This window comes from Elaeis guineensis, chromosome 16 (genome assembly GCF_000442705.2).
Source record: "Elaeis guineensis isolate ETL-2024a chromosome 16, EG11, whole genome shotgun sequence".
Taxonomy (NCBI): Eukaryota; Viridiplantae; Streptophyta; class Magnoliopsida; order Arecales; family Arecaceae; genus Elaeis; species Elaeis guineensis.
The window spans coordinates 3,506,694-3,521,779 of record NC_026008.2 but is presented as its reverse complement, the minus strand read 5'-3'; the positions used below and the strand labels follow the sequence as shown (position 1 = coordinate 3,521,779).

General features: G+C 36.9%; 1 long non-coding RNA gene across 2 annotated transcripts; it reads right to left on the bottom strand.

The window, feature by feature from the left end:
• Nucleotides 1-3,968: 3,968 nt before the first annotated feature.
• On the bottom strand, nt 3,969-14,673 carry LOC140854394 (uncharacterized). 2 transcript variants are annotated; one of them, XR_012137605.1, is made up of 3 exons: nt 14,211-14,673; nt 8,286-13,770; nt 3,969-6,214 (listed from the first exon to the last, which is right to left on the bottom strand). It is a non-coding gene; the product is annotated as an uncharacterized lncRNA (long non-coding RNA). The 2 variants fall into 2 exon arrangements; XR_012137606.1 differs by having other exon boundaries at nt 13,613-13,770; nt 14,211-14,639.
• Between the last annotated feature and the right edge of the window lie 413 nt (nt 14,674-15,086).

Genomic DNA, 15,086 nt, shown 5'->3' with positions numbered 1-15,086 from the left:
TAGGATCCTCCAGATCTAATGAGATCTGGGGCAAAATATTTTAAAAAATTATCCTATGATATTTTAGATCTAAGATCTATTAAATTTAATTCTTATTATCTAATATTAAATCTAAAATTAAATCTGAAAACATGAGGAATAGAGAAATACCTCTAGGGTAACTAGATTATCCTGTAGATGATCGCAGCAATGCCCGAGGTTCTAAAATAGCCACGCAGTTGCTTGGCCTCTACTGGTATCCACTTAAGTAGGATCTAGATTGTCTTCTCCTCATAAATTTTTTCTCCAAAAATCAGATCTGAATCTGATCTGGAAGATCTTCAAAAGATCTTTTGAAGCTGGAGCAGCAGCTTCTCGACAAATCTCTGTAGCCTTCTAATCAGAGAGCCACCACATCTTGGACAAGCACCAGATGGATGCCCAACCTCTTGGACGTGAAGATGGGAGGGAGAGGAGTAGAGGGGGCATGGAGAAGTGAAAAGAATTTAGGCTTTTGCTGGTTATTGAGTAGAATCTCTAAACCCTAGGTGCAGACAGGGTTTAAATAGACCCTGCTGCGCCATGCAGTGCCACATCATTCGACCAATTAGAACATTCCATTTAATTCTGAAAAAAATTTGATTGGTGGAGTGATATCATCTGATCATATCAGATAAGAATCCCTACAATCTCTCCTACTGTTGGCACCAACACTGGATAAACACAGTGAGATTGGCGCCTCACAGTCCAAGTTGATCAAGGGATCAGAGTCCTCATCTCATGGGACTCTATCCTTATCCACTTGGGGCACATGCCCAATCTGAATATGGCACCCACTTTGAGACCCAATTTAGCAGATGGACACTCCATAAAAAATCTCCAATGACCTCTTGCCAAATGGCCTTCAGTCCAAGGTCCATGGGTCAATGTTTGACCAATATCCTAAAATAGAAATGGCAGGTGATAGAAATTAGCAGCTGTTATCTTAAATTCATCTCATGAATTAAGACAAATTCTTTCTGAGCTGGACTGGCTCCAGTCAGACAGTGAGAAACTTTCTCAAGGTTCTCTAGGTGAGTCAAATCATATTAGGCTCAGTCGAGATAGAAAAGATTACACGAGGAGAAAGTTAGGCTCAATCATGTGCTAGCATGATTTTCTTGAACCTAATTGGATCTAATCCAAATCAATCGAACTGGGCTAGCTCAATTGATGACATCCAGACCCTAACTCTTGTTTGTGTGATCTAGTTAGGGTCATTTTTGTATGGTAATGAGACATGTCGTGATCTCATCATCGAAACTCCTTTCAATAGACCAGAACTCTTCTGATTCAGACAATTAGAATGATCGATCATCAAGATCATTCTAATTGCTCTCAAAGCCACCAGTGACACCTAGCAGTATATGATGGTAACCCATCAGAAATGAAGATGAACCTCTCGGTGCAGCTACCTGTGTGATTGAGTTCTTCTATCATGAGTCACGACTGAATTAGGGTTAAGGTGAACTCGTCAAACCCAACATCAGTCATATGAATCAATCGATTGATCCGAGTCTAATGTGAAACCCCAATGGAAAACTTTTTTCCATTATTTTACTTTGCCATGGCCATGGGCTTAAGGACTTGATCTTTTGATCATCATAGGACTACTCCTCTCATCTACCAAGGTTGATAGATCCCTTCCTGGTGTAATCTGGTTTCTACAATGAATATGCTACAGCCAACATACACATCAGGATTTTGAATAGCTAGGAGATCGAGTTATGGTGTAGTCAAACTATAACATACTCAAGGTGAACTATCGATGTATCTCAGGTCAAAGAACTAGACACACAGCTGCAGCATCGAGTTAGTCATCGACGAGAAGGTAGATTTTCTTATGACTGCTCGAGGTGGTCACGCTCAGTACTCTCATTCTCAACGAATACCGGTACTCTCGTTCTGGTGTCTCTACACCGTAGACTCAAGACATATCTATTTTAAGGAAGCGATCGTACACCAACCTTCCAGATCGATTACCATCCTCATGATGATCCTATGGTCAGGAGCTGTTTATGAGTTAGTTATGTAAATTCATACTTTAAATTTTCAACTCTTGAAAATATGAATTAACATTCCTACTAACTCAAAGGATGTATCACAGACATAATGTACACAATGTGATAGTAGAATAACCCTTTTATTCATTTATAGTCAAAATTATAAATTTGCCCTTACATTTGTACAGGAATGTGTCAGCCAATCTGGCATCTAGGGCACACATCTAACAAACTCCCACTTGACCTAATGCCCATTGGCTATATATCTAAGTCCTATCTTCTCAAGGTGGGCTTCGATCTTCTACTGGCCTAATGGCTATGTCAGTGGGTCTACCATATTATTTATGGAGTCGACTCTCTTAACCTTGACATAACCTTTTTCAAGATAATCACGGATCAGATGGAATCGCCGCTCGATATGCTTGAACTTCTGGTGAGACCTTAGCTCCTTAGCTAGGGCTATGGCACCATTATTATCGTAGTAAAGAGGGATGGCATCCGATGACATCACTCTAAGTTCTGCGGCAAACTTCTTGTACCAGAATACCTCCTACGCAGCTTCCGATGCAGCAATATACTCTGCCTCCATGATGAAATCAGCAATCACCATCTGCTTGGAACTCTTCCAGCTAACTGCACCATCATTGTAAATAAATAGACTTCCAGATGTCGACTTTCGATCATCTATATCAGACATAAAGTCTGAGTCTGTAAATCTATGAACCTGGAGTTCTCCATTCCCAAAGACTAGAAACATATCCTTAGTCCTTCTCAAGTACTTAAGGATACATTTCATAGAAGTTCAGTGCTCTTCACTTGGATTCGATTGATATCTGCTTATGACACTCACAGCATGGGCTATATCAGGTCGTGTACATAGCATGGCATACATGAGACTTCCTATTGCCAAAGCATAAGGGATCTTGCTCATGCGTTCAATCTCCTCAGGTGTGCTAGGGTACATCTTCTTGGAGAGATGAATGCTATGTCTAAAAGGTACTAAACCTCTTTTAGAGTTTTTCATGCTAAACCTTTTTAGCACCTCTTCTATGTACATCTTCTATGAAAGTCCCAGCATCCTATTTGGTCTTTCTCTATAGACCTTAATACCCAGTATAAAGGATGCCTCTCCTAGATCTTTCATAGAGAACTCAGACAACCATATTTTGACTGAGGTCAATATGAAAATATCATTTCCAATCAGGAGGATGTCATCTACGTATAGTACGAGGAAGACAACTGTGCTCCCACTGACCTTCTTGAACACACATGATTCCTCCTCATTCTTGATGAAACCAAATATTTTGATCACATCATTGAAACGAGTATTCCAGCTCCGAGATGCTTGCTTAAGTCCATAAATGGATCTTTGCAGCTTATAGATCTTGTGATCATCATCACTGGATGTGAAACCAAGCGGCTGTTCCATATAGATATCTTCCTCAAGATATCCATTTAAGAATGCCGTTTTTACGTCCATCTGTCATATTTCATAATTGAAATAGGCTGCAATAGCAAGCAATGTGCGGATGGATTTTAGCATGACTACGGGCGAAAAGGTATCTTGATTGTCAATGCCTTCGCACTAACTATAACCTTTCGCTATGAGCCTAGCCTTGAATGTCTCCACATTTCCATCTGCACCTATCTTTCTCTTGAAGATCCATTTACACCTAATAGGTACAATACCTTCAGGTGGATCTACCAAGATCCAGACTTGATTTGAGTGCATCGAGTCAATTTCTGATCTTATTGCCTCTAACCATTTCTCAGAGTCGATATCTGATATCGCCTCGTCATAGATCTTGGGGTCATCACCATGAGTCCCATTTTCCGTGAGGAATATTTCTTCTACTTCCTCTTGTATAGTACCTAAGTACCTTTCAAGAGGATGAAAAATCCTAGTCGATCTACGAGGTGGAAGAGGTTGTATTAGGACTGGCTCTAATTGATTGGGTTCCTCAGGTTCTTTACCTCGTTGCTCTTGGAAGACATTCACCTTGAGCTTAATTATTCTTCCGATGCCACCATCTTGAATAAACTATTTTTCAAGAAAAATAGTATGTCGATTTACAATCACATTGTGATCTTCTAGAATATAGAAATAGTATCCTAATGACTCTTTAGGATATCCTATAAATCGAGCTCTAAAAGACCTGAACTCTAACTTGTCTGCCTGCTGTTTCTTGACATGAGCTGGACAATCCCAAATTCTGAGATGACTCAAACTTGGCTTCTTACCATACCATATCTCAACGGTGTGGTAGGAACGGTTTTAGAGGGAACCCGATTCAATACATATATTGCTGTCATGAGACAATATCCCCAAGGAAACTCAGGGAGGTCCGTGAAACTCATCATGGAACAGACCATATCTAATAGGGTCCGATTCCTCCATTCTGAAACTTCATTGAGTTGTGGCATTCCAGGTGGAGTCCATTAAGAGACTATGCCATTATTCTTAAGATAGTCTAGGAACTTCCGACTAAGGTATTCACCTCCTCGATCTGATCGAAGAACCTTAATGGGCTTTCCTGTTTGTTTTTCAACCTCATGTCTCAATTCTTTGAACTTTTCAAAGGCTTCAGACTTGTGTTTCATTAGAAACACATACCCGTACCTAGACATATCATCGGTGAAGATAATGAAGTAGACATAGTTGCCTCTAGCCAGCACATCAAATGGGCCGCACACATCTGTATGTACTCGGGCAAGTAGGTCTGTGGCCCTTTCCCCATGTCCTGTAAAAGGGAGCTTGATCATTTTGCCTTGAAGGCATGATTTACAAACTAGATATGACTCGAAAGTCAATGGACTCAATAGCCCGAATTTCTCCAATTTGTTAACCCTGTCTTCCGCTGTATGACCTAGCCTTAGGTGCCACAGATACCTATCATTTAGAACATATCTAGGCCTTTTAATTCCCATGGCATTCATATTTTGCTCGATATGAAATACAGATACATCAATATGTAGCTGATAGAGACCATTAATAAGAAAACCATTTGCAACTTTATTATTTTCATAAAATATGTTATAATGGTTCTTATGAAAGCTAATCACATAGCCGTCTTGTACGAAACATGAAACAGAAATCAAATTCTTGCTTGCTGCAAGCACATAATAACAATCTTTAAGAACTAAATCTAATCCTAATGATAATTACAGAGGATAGGTTCCCACGGCCACAGCAGCAACTCTTGTTCCAATTCTGACATGTAAGATTATATCCCCATCCCTCAACCTCCTGCTCTCCTCAAGATCCTGCATAGAAGTGCATAAATGAGTACTAGAACCAGAGTCAAGTACCCAACTGGATGCAGAGGAAATCGTAAGATTAGATTCTATAACGAGCATTCCTCCAGAAAGACCATCCTTCTTGTTCTTCAGGGTGGCCAGGTACTGAGGACAGTTCCACTTTCAATGGCCGTCTAAATTACAGTAGAAATATTTTCCATTTTCAGTAGTCTTCTTCTTCAGTTCTGTCTTCTTCTTCTTCCCATCCACCTTTTGCTTCTTCGCAGACTTCTTCTTTCCAAAAGACTTTCTCTTGGAAGAAGTCCGCTCCACAGTAAGGACTAAGCCCTTTGAACCCTTCAAAAAAAGCTCAGCCGTAACCAACATGTTCATTAACTCAGCCAAGGTACACTGCATCTTATGCATATGGAAGTTCATGATGAACTGACCATATGCATCAGACAAGGATTGAAGGATCACATCAATCTGAAAATTCCTGTCTAAGATGATACCGAGCTTTTCAAGCTCCTTAAGGTCCTTGATCATTGACAAACAATGATCTTGGACCGACTGCCCATCATGCATTTTAGTCTTAAAAAGTCTTTAACAGACTTGATACTTGGCTGCACGACTTTGTTCACCAAACAACTCTTGCAGGTGGGCCAACATTTGGCAGGTAGTCATAATATTCTCATGCTGGTGCTGCAAGTCATCAGACATGGTACCCAACATGTAGTACCTAGCTTTGTTATCGTCATCCATCCATTTTTTCAGAGATGCTCTCTGTTCAGCAGTCGGATGTGCTGGTATGGCAGGTGGGTCCTGGTCCAAGACATGAGTCAGTTTCTCGAAACTCAGAATAATTCTGTAGTTCCTCAACCAATCCTTGAAATTAGGTCCAGTCAATCTGTGGGTGTCTAGTATTTTGGTCAGGGGATTGGACGCAGACATATTTTCTGTAGAGAGTCAAAAGTTTCTAGTTAGATTTTGTAGTCAGACTTAACCAATTTGTTTAGGAGTTTCATTTTTAAACAAATTAGGCTCTCACTATTTTCTCAGATTCCTACACTTCCTAGGTAGAGATGTGAAAATCTCCATGATTAATGATTTCTAGTGGGTGGTGCAGTCTCACCGACTGGCTCACCATCTCACCTAACAATTATTGGTGATGGGTCAACCGATGAGTGGACAACTCTTGTCCAATGATTCTCTAATCATGGTGCACCCAAAACTTGGTCTCTAATTCATGAAGCTCACCATGCCCGAAATATTGCTCCAATCCTTAGTTAAGTCAGACCCACCATTTGCATGAATTAGATTACTGATTGGATCCCTCACCATATCCGAAATATTGAGCACAACCCATCCTCTAATCCGTAGCATCCAATGCCTAATGGACATGGTTGGATCTTCCCAGTGCAACTGAGCCACTGTAACCAGCTGAGAACAATCAACCCCGAGAAGGGCCCACACATCCACAATGGTGGAAGACCTTAGACTTAATATTTTTTTAGGAAGATTTGATTTAGGTCTCATTAAACTTGACTTGACATAATCATAACAATTATGACTAATCTAGTGACATGGGCTAGCTCGAATTGTTAGCCACCTCAAATCAGAACTGGGTCGACACATATGGCCAGGTAAGTGAGACCGATGGAAGGGATATGCCATTAACTTGACAAAAATGCATTCGAGTTGAGTAGCTCCTAATTAAAAATCAATCGATCGCATCTGTCCAACTTACCTTAGACACCAAATTATCGAACCAGAACCAATTGGGTTAGTCTATAATCCAGGCTCTAACCACTGAGCCAAATTAGGTCTTAACTTGATCGAGTCACATCTAAATATGATTCGACCTTGACCTAGACTCAATCCTATTAGGCTGGTCAATTATTAGCTTTCATGATCTCACCTAACCAACTTTTGATTCGATTTGATCAACTACTAGACCCAATTGAACTACCCAAGCCCGAATCCAATTTTATGAAAATGGCTTAGATCTGAAATTCTCAACTTTAGACCTAATTTGATTTCATAAGCTTAATTCATTAATTAAGTCTTGGGTTCATAAACAAAATATGTAAATAAATCCTAGGGTTTTAGGATCTAGGGTTTTGCAGAAAAGTAAATTTTGATTTCTGATTAAGGATGAACGTGCAGCACCCCTACACGCCATAAGAACACCCCATTGAATGGGAGGAGAGAGTCTTAAACCCTACTTTGTTCTTATGACCGGACAGCCATGAGGAACACCTTAATCAAAAATATTAATTTAACTACAAAACTAGTTAGATCTAAGTTACATATCACATATATAATTTCAGATCTAACTTATACATGCTTTACATACATCTTATGTATTAAAATCTGATCTAATTAGCATTCTTTCAGATCTGATATATCACATATAACATCTAAAAATAAGATTCAAATTGAACTATTCAATATAAAATCTATTCTAGACTGTTACTAGAATAATTCTATAACTAGTCTAGGCATGCAATAGATCAATCTTATGTATTAATTAAAATTTTATTTTTTATTTTTTAATTTGAATATAACATTTATAATATCAAAAAAATAGAGAATAAATTAAATTTAATTTATATTTTAATCATATTAAAATATAAAACTATAAGACTATTCATAGATCAAACTACTCCTAGTCTAGTCATGCATCTCATACATGTTAGATCTACTTAGATTTAATTTTATTTTTTTTTTATTTTAGATTCTATCATATTTGATGTGATATCTGAAATCTATTAATATCAAATAAATAAAAATAAAAATCAGATATAAATTAGATCTGAAATAGAGCCATCAACCTGGCTCTGATACTAGTTGAAGGAAAAATCAACTTTTTTCTTATAGGATCTTCCAGATCTAATGAGATCTGGGGTGAAATACTTTAAAAAATTATCCTACGATATTTTAAATCTAAGATCTATTAGATCTAATTCTTATTATCTAATATTAAATCAAAAATTAAATCTAAAAACATGAGGAATAGAGAAATACCTCTAGGGTAACTAGATTACCCTATAGATGATTGCAGTAATGCCCGAGGTTCTAAAATAGCCACACAGTCACCTGGCCTCTACCGGTATTCACTCAAGTAAGATCTGGATCATCTTCTCCTCCCAAATCTTTACTCCAAAAATCATATCTGGATCTGATCTAGAAGATCTTCAAAAGATCTTCTGAAGCTGGAGCAGCAGCTTCTTGATAAATCTCTGCAGCCTTCTAATCAGAGAGCCACCACGCCTTGGACAAGCATCAGATGGATGCCCAACCTCTTGGACATGAAGAGGGAAGGGAGAAAAGTAGAGAGGGCATGGAGAAGTGGAGAGGATTTAGGCTTTTACTGGTTATTGAGCAGAGTCTCTAAACCCTAGGTGCAGACAGGGTCTAAATAGACCCTATTGCGCCATGCAGTGCCACATCATTCGACCCATCAAAAAATTTTAATTAATTATAGAAAAATTTTGATTAATGGAGTAATATCATCTGATCATATCAAATAAGAATCCCCATAATCCCTCCTACTGTTGGTGCCAACACTGGATAAACACAGTGAGATTGGCACCCCACAGTCCAAGTTGATCAAGGGATCAGAGTCCTCATCTCATGGGACTCTATCCTTATCCACTTGGGGTGCATGCCCAATCTGAATATGGCACCCACTTTGAGGCCCAATTTAGCAGGTGGACACTCCATAAAAAATCTCCAATGACCTATTGCCAAGTGGCCTTCAGTCCAAGATCCATGGGTCAATGTTTTACCAATGTCCTAAAATGAAAATGGCAGGTGATAGGAATTAGCAGGTGTAGTCTTAAATTCATCTCATGAATTAAGACAAATCTTTTCTGAGCTAGACTGGCTCCAGTCAGACTGTGAGAAACCTTCTCAAGGTTCTCTGGGTGAGTCAAATCACATTTGGCTCAGTCGAGATAGAAAAGATTACACGAGGAGAAAGTTAGGCTCAATTGTGTGCTAGCACGATTTTCTTGAACCTAATTGGATCTAATCCAAATCAATCGAACTATGCTAGCTCAATTGATGACATCCAGACCCTAACTCTTGTTTGTGTGACCCAATTAGGTTCATTTTCATATGATAATGAGACATGCCATGATCTCATCATCGACATCATCGAAACTCCTTTCAATGGACCAGAACTCTTCTGATTCAGACAATTAAAATGATCGATCATCAAAATCATTCTAATTGCTTCCAAAATCCACCAGTGACACCTAACAGTATATGGTGGCAACCCATCAGAAATGAAGATGAATCTCTCAGTGCAGCTACCTGTGTGATTGAGTTCTTCTATCATGAGTCCCGACTGACTTAGGGTTAAGGTGAACTCGTCAAACCCAACATCAGTCATATGAATCAATCGATTGATCCGAGTCCGATGTGAAACCCCAATGAAAAACTCTTTTTCATTATTTCACTCTGCCATGGCCATGGGCTTAAGAACTCGATCTTTCGATCATCGTAGGACTACTCTCATCTATCGAGGTTGATAGATCCCTTCTTGGTGCGATCTGGTTCCTACAATGAATATGCTACAGCCAACATACACCTCAGGGTTTCGAATGGCTAGGAGACTGAGTTATGGTGTAGTAAAACTATAACACACTCAAGGTGAACTGTCGATGTACCTCAGATCAAAGAACTAGACACACAGCTGCAGCATCAAGCTAGTCATCGATGAGAAGGTAGATTTTCTTATGACTGCTCGAGGTGGTCACGCTCAGTACTCTCATTCTCAATGAATACCTGTACTCTCGCTCTGGTGTCTCTACACCGTAGACTTAAAACACATCTATCTTAAGGAAGCGATCGTACACCAACCTTCCAGATCGATCACCATCCTCGTGATGATCCTATGGTCAGGAGCTGTTTATGAGTTAGTTATGTAAATTTATGCTTTAAATTTTTAACTCTTGAAAATATGAATTAACATTCTTACTAACTCAATGGATGTATCACAGACATAATGTATACAATGTAATAGTAGAATAATCCTTTTATTCATTTATAGTTAAAATTATAAATTTGCCCTTATATTTGTACAGAAATGTGTCAACCAATCTGGCATCTAGGGCACACATCTAACATTTCAACCATAGTCCAACCTTGGTTGATGTACAGGGAGTTCATTTTGAATATCAAGATTTCAGGCCATCTGTCAGAGTCTCTACTTATGATATTTTTTGAATAGGTCAAGAAAACATCATTCACAATGATGTATGGTGTATCGTCATTATCAATGACAAACCATATTTGAGTGGTACATTACACACTCGAGTTGACCTTAAGTAAGGATGTGTGTATCATGATTGTGCCTCATCATTGAGCACATATGGTTGAGGATCAATTTGTGGGCATTCCACATATTATGATAGGATAGTTCATAGGTCTTAAACTTCTCAAGTTCAATTATCCTCCCACTGTTCCCTTCTTAAAATTTTTTTTTTCTCAAAAGGTGGCATATCTACTATCAAAATACTTTTGTTAAGTAGTGTAGTAGAAGTAGTATCACATACTACTCTTAGGATAACTTATAAATTAATATATAAATCTATTTTAGCACAAAACTTATGTACATCAATACTTTTCACATAAGTTGGGCAACCTACCTTTTGCCCTTTCTCTATATCTCATATGGAGTGCTAATAATAGATTTTTATGATATCTAATTCAAAATATATACAGCAACTTCTAGGATATTTTTTAAAATGAGATAATAAGATTCGTGAAGTATTTTAGAGAATACATCATATCACATATGAAGTGTCAATCTCTGGGTCGAGATATTATTAGTCTTCGAACATCCATATGTTCAAGACTTAATACCTTGCTTACCCTAAGATATGTAACCTCACATATTTATTTCTTATTCTCATCAACATGAAGAATAATATTATTGAGTGACAGAAATATGAGACCATTGTCCTAAAATTTATCAAAAGGAGAGTAACTTTTACTCTCAACATTAATTTCAAAACTATACTACAATAGCAAAAGATTTGAAATAATATCTCTGATAAATTCAAGCATATAACAATAATCTACTAGTTTCTAAACCTTGCTAGAAGGTTATATAGGTTCTTACAGCCTCAGCATGAATGGACTATCCATCAATGCTAAAAGACAAGTAGTCACCTTACTTCAGCTTTATAGTTCCAGCAATACTTTGCGTAAGTAGAACCAATATAAGGTATCACATACTCAATATTTTAAATCTAAAATACTCAATGATAATTAATTTGTATCTCATATAAATTATTAGCATATGTAATTTTTGCATCCTGCTTCTGCTTCACACTTGTTAGACAACTCTTACAATTTAATTCTGATATTCATTATTGCTATAATACTAAATTAGATACTCTAGTGAAGACATTCTTCACCTTCTTTTCCTCAACCATTTCATGATGTTTGGTCTATTTAAAAAATTTGCTATACAGTGATAATAAAGATGCATATGAGTATATAAGAACATTCAAAGACTGCTCATGATGGCATGCACAAGTTAGACAAGGATTTTATCTAATTGTGTCTCCTACTATTTTAACAAATTTCATAGTCCTCAAGTATGAAATTGAAAAACCTTATCATGAAGTTTCTTAGTGGGATTGAGATCCCAATTCCTCATAAAAAGTCTTGTGGATAGCACAACAAGCTCCTATGAGTTCAAAGGTAAGTAACTCTTTACTAATTGCATCTCATGCAACTCTCAACATAACTTTTACCTCTAAAATACTTATAGCCTTATGGATAGTATAACAAACTAAAGTATTTTAGTTAAGTTGTACCCTTCAATCCTATATGATCATACCTGAATAATTCTATCCTTATGGAAAGCACAATAAGGTAGCACTACCAGAATATGCCATAAGCATCACTAAGTCAACATCATACCAATCACTATAGCAAGCCTTATGAATAGCACAACAAACTCACTACAGCTTTTGACATACTCTATTTAGTATGAGTTAATTACTATTAGCTTCATTATGCACCAAGACAATATCAAATCAGTCTCCACAGCAAGTCTTGTGGATAGCACAACAAGCCTACTATGATTTTTGAGATAATAGTACAACAAACTCACTACAACTTTTGACATACTCTATTGACTTAGTATGAGTTAATTACTATTAGCTTCATTATGCACCAAGACAATATCAAATCAGTCTCCACAGCAAATCTTATGGATAGCACAACAAGCCTACTATGGTTCTTGAGATAATACAGGCTTAGCATGAAGGAAGGCATGGATAGTATTCTTAATATTTTACCATTATGACTTAATATAATTTACATAAGGGACTTAGATCTCATGCACATCCTAAACATATATATATCATGCATATGCTTTGTAAATTCTAATTCCTAATTACCAGCAAGTAAGAGCATATAGAGGAAGACAAATAGTTATGGACTTTTGAAAAAATCATCCGAGCCACAAGATGATCTATGGGTTAAACCCTAGGTGCATGATAGATTGAACTATCTCATGGTCAATCTTGATACGCCTCAGCTCTCCAATTACTTAGTAGTCTAGTCTTCATCACCATGAAGTCTATCATGAATGCTTGATCTTTATTTGAAAATAGAATGAAATAATTTCAATCTATTCTCAAATAATTTTTTTCATTTATTTTACATCAACATGTAAAAATCTCAATTAATGGTTGGGAACATAGAAAAGAAAAGGTTTCAGCTGATAATACAATGCATCAGGGGCACCCAACCCCTATTGCAACTCTTACAGTATGCATTTATATAATCAACCAATATAGAAGCATTTATGCATACATCCATCACATGGATGTATCATAGTCTATAACCACTCAACAAATATTTTATAATAATTATAAAATATTATAATAATCTACTTATGTTATTTTCATTGCGATATCATTCATACACATGTCAATAGAGATGTTAATTATATGGGCATAGGATCCATTTAGGATTTTCGATTCGAATTCAACACTTGACTCAAAGATCAATTTTAAGTCAATCATTTATCATCCATTTGAGTTAGGTTGATCAATTCTTAGGTTAACCCTAATTCAATTAGGTTAACATAGATTCGGTCAACCATGACTCAAATCCTAATCAAATTAGGTAAATGACAATTTGATCAACCTAAATTAAACATGAATTCTAGTCAAATTAGAACTATGAATTTGATTTAATCTATAATTATTAACTCTAATCACATTAGAATAATGAACTATAGTTAAACAAATCTGTCAGCAAAAATTCTAATCCATGTCTGATGCATCTTTTCCATGATAAAATTTTTTTGGCTCCACACATACCTCGGACAACAACCAAAATGGTCGACCCACAATGGTGAGTACTCGATAACAAGGTGGTCGGTACTTGAATCTTAGGTGAATGCATCAAATGCAATAACCCAAAGTCATGGCAATGTACATCCATGTGTAGCATTCCAGGGCTCCACGCATCACATGCACTGGATTTTAATTCCATCGAAAATTAGATTATGGGATCTAATCTAAACTTGTCACACAAGTCTAAAGACCATAGAATTTACTATCTAAGATTTGAACATGAATTGATAAAACTTTATCATAAGCAAAAATGCATCAAGAACATCAATTAAGCATCAATCAAAAAATCTGATTTTGACATACTTCGAACTGGATCTAATCCATATCACAAAAATAACATAAAATTTGATTAAATCAATCAAGGGTGGCTCTGATACCACTGTTGGGTTCTGATGATGTAGCAAAATATGAATTTTAAAATTTTTAATATACATTCAATAATTGAAAATAAAGTTTAACATTTAAACTAGTCTACCGGAATACAAAAGTCCTAGGAACCCCTTGATGATGACAATCAAATATCAAAAATAAACATTTTAAAAAAAAATCAAAAGTCATATACCAATAAGAAGACCATGATTTGATAATTTTGAGACATCCATGAGACTCCAAAGTAGAAGCTGTCCAATGGTGATCCACACAGGATTGATCAGGGCCCTTCCCAACTTGACATGGTGTTGCAGCCTTCTTCTTAAGTGCGCTGTCGATCATCCTTTGTAAGAATGGATTGCACCATTACTTGGATGCCTTCAAGACCTCCACTTGGACCTATTTAAGAATTTTTTTTCAAAAGATCTCACCACTCACATATGAGATTTTATGTTCAACACATGAACAATCTGATTTTTAGAACAAGTATCTCATACTTTTCTTTTTCTCTCTTCCCTTCCTTTCCATTTTTCTCTTCCTTTTCCTTTTCATTTTCACTTCAGATTTGTTCTGACTTATCCTCATCTAATCCCACATTCAAAACAATTTTTGGATGAATTTTAAGCCATATGGCGTGCCCCTTATATAAGGAATGAAGGGGTGCCACATATAATTCCATGGGGTGCCAACTCTTGGCATCCCACCTCCCTTACGTGCTAAAATTAATTTTTATCATGGAATCCCATGGGTTAAGGCATGGAATAAGAGGTTTTTAACAAGTAGAAGGACTCTTTCTCTGCTAGAAGAAATCAAAATGTCAAAATATAGTGTGTGGAAAGGGAGAATGCGTGGAATACTAAGAGTCCTTAACACTTAAGACTCTTCCACATTCAATGCATAAAAGAAGGGCTATCCAATTTATTTGGCATTCAAATTCCTTTCAAGAGAAGGACTCTTCCTCCTCTTCCATGCCCCATATCCCAAGCACCATCATATGTCATGAGGATTTAAGGAAATGCGTAGAAATAATGGAAGGAATCAAGTGTTCAATATGAAATGGACTCTTCCA